Source organism: Myotis yumanensis, unplaced genomic scaffold (genome assembly GCF_028538775.1).
Source record: "Myotis yumanensis isolate MYYU_CA2020_CCGP unplaced genomic scaffold, mMyoYum1.0.hap1 SCAF_2, whole genome shotgun sequence".
In the NCBI taxonomy this organism is placed as follows: domain Eukaryota; kingdom Metazoa; phylum Chordata; class Mammalia; order Chiroptera; family Vespertilionidae; genus Myotis; species Myotis yumanensis.
The window spans coordinates 159116334-159122835 of NW_027223753.1; the positions used below are offsets into that span (position 1 = coordinate 159116334).

Consider the following 6502-nt stretch of genomic DNA (forward strand, 5'->3'; position numbering starts at 1 on the left):
GCCAACAAACAGTAAAATGAATCACTAAACTAATATTGTCACAAAATTGAATATTATACAGCAATGAAAAGAAACAAATGCCTCCACCATATGGTTGAATCTCATAAATTGTGGAATGAAAGAAGTTAGATGTAAAAGAGTATTTACTGACTGATTCCACTAATGTAAACATAAGTAATCCATGGTGTTGTAAGGCAGGATAGTAGTAACTCTCTTGGTTTTTATAGAATGGAAAAAGGTATCGGTGCTGGTCAAACTGCACGTATTTCTAAACATGTTATACTTCAATAAAAGTCATCAATAAAAACAAACAAAAAAGATAGGCCCCCATTTGAGTGTTTTTAAAGTATCCTGAGAGGAGGTAAAATAAAAAGATGACATGGGCCACAGGTCAGAGTGTGAGAAAACCCTACAGAATGTGAGTAAATAAGAGACTGGGGACACAGGAGGAAAGACAGCTATCAAGAAAGTCACAGTGGCTGAATTCCCTACGTGTTTTGTTTTGTTTTTTTAATTAATTAATTAATTATTTATTTATTTAAGAATTTTTGTGAGTTTATTTGAGCCAAACTATCGACATATGCTGGGAAGCAGAACTTCAACAAATTGAGATAATGCTCCAGAGAATGGCGGGGTTACATTTGTATTTATACATTTGCAATCAAAGGAGGGACATTGCCAAAACCGGTTTGGCTCAGTGGATAGAGCGTCGGCCTGCGGACTGAAAGGTCCTGGGTTCGATTCCGGTCAAGGGCATGTACCTGGGTTGCTGGCACATCCCCCGTGGGAGATGTGCAGGAGGCAGCTGGTCGATGTTTCTCTCCCATCGATGTTTCTAACTATCTATCTCTCTCCCTTACTCTCTGTAAAAAATCAATAAAATATATTTAAAAAAAAAAAAAAAGGAGGGACATAGGTGGGTTACATGAAATTCATTGGTGATAGATTAAGGAGGAGGGATAAAGCAAAGCAGGGAAACCCCTGGGGTTGGATAAAAGTGAAATGATGGATACATACTTAGGTGGGTGCAGGTAAAGGTTGACCTTGTCAGGTAAGATACCCGTCTAGGACGAAACTGCCCACCATAAGTGCTTTTACTTAAAGTTTAATTACAGACCATCCTTTGTGGTGACTTTAGGTCTCTGAGTTTGTAAGACTGCCATGCAGGCCTCCCCTGAGCTTGTCAGGTCAGCATGTGGCCCCTTTCGTTCACAATTACCTTTTCTCCATTAAGAGGTCCATCAAAAGGAGCAAACTGAGATCCACAAGGGAGTCAGTAGGAACCATGTTTGTTTTCCCCACCCCCGGTGATAGGTTTTTGCAGAGGGGCCACTGCTAGGTCCCCACTTGCTTCCCTCCCTTTGGCCTGAGATGGCAGGGCAGTCCAGGGGCTCTGAAGGAGCAGATCACGACTCCTCATTCCCAGAATCATCATCATCATAACAGTCGGCATCTTCCTCCTCCTCATCTTCATCATCAATGTCAAGGTTGTACAAGTCGTCATAAAGCCAATCTGAGCTGTTGTCATCGGAAGGCACTTTAGTTTCGATGCAATATTCCGCCAGGGTCGTGGGGACTTTCACTCCATCCTTTTCTGCTTCGGCTTTAGTGGCTGAAGCTTGTTTTCTAATGATTTCAGCATATTCTTTGTCTTTTCCTTTACTGTCCCTCCATTTCCTGAACATAACTGAAGCCTCCACATTGGCTGGGGAGAAGGGGTTGGGCTCATTAAGCAATGAGATGACACTTAACAGGATAGTCCTGACATTCTGAGTCGGATTCCACCTTTCGGAGGGCAGTTCACCACTCTGTGGGTCATCTACGGGTGGATGAAGAATTGAAACGCATACGTGTCCGTGGTCATAAATGTTGGGGTGCCACATTTTGGTCAAGAATCTGAAGGTAGGTGGTGAATATGGGTAGTCAGTAGGAAATTTCATATGCGCCTTGAAGTAGCCGCCTTCGTAGAGGGTGTTGGGGGGTCCGAAGATGGCAACCTCCCAGTTGTAGAGGTCGGACTCATCCACCAGGGTGACGCGGAAGCCCTCCACCGGCTCGTCCTGCAGGGACTTCAGCTCCAGCATCAGGGCCTTCTGGGAGCTGGTCTTCCGCTGCTGGGCCATCTCACCGACCCAACCACCGGCCTTTTCTTTAGAATAGTGCGAATGGGCAATTGTGCGCTCACCTACGAAGCAGATGCAGGGCTTTCCGTCGCAGGAAAAATAGGAAGAGGTCAGCTCAAGGATCAAGCCTCGGTGTGTGGTTGCAGTCTCTTCCAGAAGTGTCCCCAGCCAGGTGAGTTCCCAAGACACTCTGTTCTGGAGAAGGTTAAGTTGTGCTCCATGAGTGTCCTTATATTTGATTCTCTAAAGGCCACGCCTACTTCTTTTAAGGATATTATTTCAGAGGTCTTTAGATAGGATTAATTTCACGCCCTAATTAATCTCCCTAAATAACCTCCATACACATAATCTAATCAAGAGTCACTCATTTTTACGGCACACTAGCCCTAACGACCCGCCTTCCTATTAAATGTCTATACCCCAGGATTAGTATGAAACCATATCACCTAGAGGATTATTTTTGTTGTTGTTGTTAATCCCTACCCAAGGACATTTTTCCCATTGACTTTTAGAGAGAATGGAAAGACCCGGCCGGGGGTGGGGAGGGGGAGGGAGAGTGTTTTGGGGGTGGGGGGGGTGAGCAAGCCCGGGGGGGAGAGGGGGCCACGTGGGTGGGCTGGCGATGGCAGCACAGTTGGCCTCTGAGGCGGCCCTGGCAGAGGTCGGGGCCGCTTGGCCAATCAGATACCCCCGGGATCCTGAACAACACCCAGCTACAGGCCCCCATTCAAGTCCAGCCTTCCAACTATAACTTTGAGATCCCCAGGACCATCTGGAGGGTCCAACAGGCCCCAGCCAAGAAAGTGGCCCTGCAAATACCAGAAGGCCTTCTCCTCTTCCCTGAACTATTGTGGATATCTTGGAAAGGTTCGCAGAGGCCAAAGTGATGGTGATGGGTGATGTGACCTACGAGGCTTGTTGTGTGGATGAGTTTACTGCACGGGCCCTGGGAGCTGACTTCCTGGTACACTATGGTCACAGCTTCTTGGTTTCCATGGACACCTCTGACCAAGACTTACGGGTGTTGTATGTCTTTGTGGACGTCCGGATAGACACCACCCACCTACTGGACTCTATCCACCTCACCTTTCTCCCTGCCAGTGCCCTTCACCTGGTCAGCACCATACAGTTTGTGTCAATCTTGCAGGCAGTTGCCCAGGAGCTGAAAGCTGAGTATCGCATGAGTGTCCCACAGTGTAAGCCCCTGTCCTCTGGGGGGATTCTGGGCTGCACATCACCCTACCTGCCAAAAGAAGTGGAGGCTGTTGTATATCTTGGAGATGGCCACTTCCATCTGGAGTCTGTCATGATTGCCAACCCCAATGTGCCTACTTACCAATATGATCCATACAGCAAAGTCCTATCCAGAGATCACTATAACCATCAGTGAATGCAGACTAACCGCCAAGAAACCATAGCCACTGCCCGCTCAGCTAATCCTGGGGCCTTATCCTGGGCACTTTGGGCCGTCAGGGCAGCCCCAAGATTCTGGAGCACCTGGAATCCAGGCTGCAAGCCTTGGGACTTCCCTTCGTGAGGCTGCTGCTCCCTAAGGTCTTCCCCAGCAAGCTCAGTCTGCTTCCACAGGTGGACGTGTGGGTACAAGTGGCATGTCCACGCCTCTCCATTTACTCGGGCACAGCCTTCCCCAAGCCGCTGCTCACACCGTATGAGGCAGTGGTGGCTTTGTGGCATATTTCCTGGCAGCAGCCCTACCCCATGGACTTTTATGCTGGCAGCTCCTTGGGGCCCTGGACGGTGAACTACAGGAGGAGACCGGCCCTCCCAAGCACCCCACTGGCCTGCGCTAGGGAAGATGCAGAGGAGGGATCCACGAGCGCCTTTCTCCAGCCTTGACTTGTGAGGGTTGCAGCTGCAGAGAGGAGGAAGTTGTGCCACTTGCTCCGTGAGACGTTCGCTCCTGAGTCTCAGGGTCCTGCCCTCCGGAGGAGCAGCCTCAAGGCTGGTGGTTTTCGAAACAGGGAGCAGACATTTTCTCCGCACTTTTTCTTCTTCCTCTTCTTAAAGGATACCTTTCAGCATTTCATATAATACTGGTTTGGTGGTGATGAACTCCTTTAGCTTTTTCTTATCTGTGAAGCTCTTTATCTGACCTTCAATTCTGAATGATAGCTTTGCTGGATAAAGTAACCTTGGTTGTAGGTTCTTGCTATTCATCACTTTGAATATTTCTTCCCCTACGTGTGTTTTAAAGAACAGAGTATTTAATGTGCATTTAAAGTTGTTTTCTATGCTTTGATTTGCTCTAGCCTCTCTGTGATCCTATTAAGACCCCCCCACAATTTATTGCTCTCAAACCATCAGTAAAGTGTGCAACACCCTAAATATAATAAAACAGGATAAGAAATGGTGATGGAATGGAGTGAATGGCAGAGGGAGGCTTTGCCACTAGGGGCCAGACACCCCAAAGGAACACCTCTCTGAAAAGGTAAAATGAATAGAGAGCAAAAAGTGTGAGGGAGAAGTGTTCCATGCTAAGAAAAGTAAATGCAGACTCCAAGGCAGGCTATGCTGGGCACATTTAAAGACCAGCAAGGAAAACAGGATGTGTGGAGCCAGGAAAGATTTTAAGAAATGGCATCAGAGAAATAGCCAGGAGCCAGATAATGCTGGCCATGGATTTTACTCTGAGTGAGACAGAAAGTCATTACAGTAAAGGTTTTGGGCAGGAAAATGACATAATTAAAGTTAATTGAAATGTATCGCTCCAGTTGCGGTGGAAAGAATAGACAGTAGAGAGGCAGAAACAGGGAGGCGGTTTTCTAAAAGAAAGATGCCATGGGAGGTCAAACACCAAATAGGCTAGAAGCTTTAATGTTCCTGCCGCCAGGAGAATGTTCCTGCTGGCTTGGTTGAGGCCACTAGTGGTTGGGGTGGGGAAGAGAGGTTGTTTTGAGTGTATTTGGAAATTAGAGCCAGCAAGACTTGCAGGTGGGTTGGATATGGAGTGTGAGAGAAAGAGAGTCATCAGGGGGCGCTCAGGTAAGACCTTTCTAACCCAAGGAGCTGTCTGACATGGAATGAGCTGTCCCCAGAGGCAGTCATTCAATGGTGGAGGCAGTTGGTCCTTCAGAGGGCTCTTCTCTCTCTAGCTTACCAGCCAAGTAAGCTCCTTAGAACATTTCTACCCTTAGAGGCAATGGGCCCAGGTGACCTCTAAGATACCTCATGTGCCAAATACTTTCAGGCAGTCGGAACAGGGTTCTGTGCTTCATAAATGTTCAGGCTAAATGGTTGCAAAGTAAATTTCTTACACAAAGTAACTTTTTGACGGCTGTGTACCTTTCCCACACACACTCATTTTTATACTGATCAAAATGGGTTAAAGGGAACAGCAGGGACAGCGGCTTTGGGATAAGCAGGTACCACACAAAGAAACCTGAGAGTGGGAAATGCTGATGGGTGGGAGGAAGGAGGAGCAGCCCCATCCTTTTGGCCTTTGGAGATAGTTATGAATAGAGGCTACACCAGAAGAAAGTGTAATTGTAAATGACTGAATTGCAAGCAAACACCCTAACATTTTCAAATCCCCCCAAATGTATCTTTCAAAACAAGAACCTTGGGGTAATCTAGTGCTCCATAAACTATACAGTTGTCATAGTGGTGCTGCCATTGCTCAAACTTGCTTGGAACTCTTCTTTGGTGGGTTTTTTTTTTCTTGAAGAGAGTTCATGTAACTTACTCCAAAATCCAGTCTCTGAGGTCCCCGGGAAGCTCTGCTGTCAGGAACTTCAGATTCTCCTGGCTGGCAGGAACATTAAAGCTTCTAGCCTATTTGGTGTTTGACCACCCATGGCATCATTAGTGACAAGCAGGCATCTAACCTCTAAGTCAAACCAGGAGAGAAATGAATGTGGTTAACACCCTCCAGGCAGCCTCGACACATCTTCCTATTCAGCTCTGATTGTCAGAAAGTTCTTTCATTTCTAACTAAAACCTGCCTCGTTGTACCTTCCATCCACCGGTCATCATGGAGTGTGGAACAGGAGTCAGGCATTTGTGTACCACCTCCATTATTTTGCCATTTTTATCCTATCCAAGTATCACTAGTCCTATTGGTTTTTAATATCTTTCTTTCAAATGACCCAATTTCATAGGTGAGTAATTTTACCTTAAATGTAAAATACATCCCTTTGTAAGTGGAAAACCTACATCAATCGAAGCCTGACAGCATAAGGAATAATATCAGAAGGAAGAGAAAGTGATGATATTAAATTCTACTTAGGAAGTGTTGCCTAGCAAAGGTGCTGAGCCTGAGGCAACCCCTCTGTTAAAACAGAGATTAGCAGATGTTGAGAGGTGTAGAAACAAAGTACCACAAAATGATACTTCTTCCTTATTGTAGGCTCAAGAGAACT

The 6502-nt window shown here is 46.5% G+C and overlaps 2 pseudogenes; one reads left to right on the plus strand and one right to left on the minus strand.

Annotated features, from left to right (window-relative positions):
- Nucleotides 1-1406: 1406 nt before the first annotated feature.
- Nucleotides 1407-2123, minus strand: LOC139002179 (ubiquitin-conjugating enzyme E2 R2 pseudogene; annotated as a pseudogene).
- Nucleotides 2124-3117: 994 nt separating this feature from the next.
- On the plus strand, nucleotides 3118-4033 carry LOC139002180 (2-(3-amino-3-carboxypropyl)histidine synthase subunit 1-like; annotated as a pseudogene).
- The last annotated feature ends 2469 nt before the right edge of the window (nucleotides 4034-6502 follow it).